This window comes from Neophocaena asiaeorientalis, unplaced genomic scaffold (genome assembly GCF_003031525.2).
Source record: "Neophocaena asiaeorientalis asiaeorientalis breed wild unplaced genomic scaffold, Neophocaena_asiaeorientalis_V1.1 scaffold221, whole genome shotgun sequence".
NCBI classification, from domain to species: Eukaryota; Metazoa; Chordata; class Mammalia; order Artiodactyla; family Phocoenidae; genus Neophocaena; species Neophocaena asiaeorientalis.
The window spans coordinates 1,593,984-1,594,684 of NW_020173766.1; the positions used below are offsets into that span (position 1 = coordinate 1,593,984).

The 701-nt window shown below is 59.6% G+C and overlaps 1 protein-coding gene across 1 annotated transcript in view; it reads right to left on the reverse strand.

Annotated features, from left to right (window-relative positions):
- SMARCC1 (SWI/SNF related BAF chromatin remodeling complex subunit C1) overlaps window positions 1–695 on the reverse strand; it is a 176,019-nt gene extending 175,324 nt beyond the window's left edge. Inside the window, exon 1 of the mRNA XM_024751454.1 lies at window positions 598–695. The gene's annotated coding sequence lies outside the window, so the exon portion shown is untranslated. The remainder of the gene's footprint in view (window positions 1–597) is intronic.
- Window positions 696–701: the final 6 nt, after the last annotated feature.

Sequence of the window (701 nt, forward strand, 5' to 3'; positions counted from 1 at the left end):
CACGAACCCGTGTCCCCTGCCTCGGCAGGCGGACTCTCAACCACTGCGCCACCAGGGAAGCCCAAAGACGTCATTTTTTAATATTAGTTCTCATGAATACTGTAATTCATTACATTTAACCTGCTGTAACCAACGTCCGAGTACAATCGTCCATAGTCCGTCTTTAGCATATCAACAGCAGACAGTAAAACCTTAGTCACCTCACTTGACTTTGAAGACTAGTCTCTAAACAAAACTTGCCGCTTTTATACCTCTGGCTCCGACAGTTTTAACAATCATAGCTCACACACCTAAAGCAGCCAACAAAAGAGGAAGATTCACACCCTCCGGGTCGCTGAGCTCGACCTGCTCCTGCAGGAGCAAGCAGGGGCTTTTGCCCGGGGTGCGTGGGCTCCCAAGAGCGGAGCTCGGAGAACCAGTGGAGTCCCCTGCGCGCGGACGCCGAGAGCGCACCGCGGGGGCGTGGCGGGCCCTGCGCCTGCCTTTGTTGTCCCTCGTGGCGCGCGGGGGGAGGGGCGGCCAGAAGCCCGCGAGGCCAGTCGCCGCCCCCGGCCCCCGTCTCGTGGCCTTCCGGCCCCTACGAGCGCGCGAACCCACCTTCTTGTAGTGCTTGCCCAGCCAGACCCGCACCGAATCCAGCTGGGACACCGTCTCCGGGCTCTCCCAAAACTTGCTGGTCGGGCCCCCGTCCTTCCGCCGAT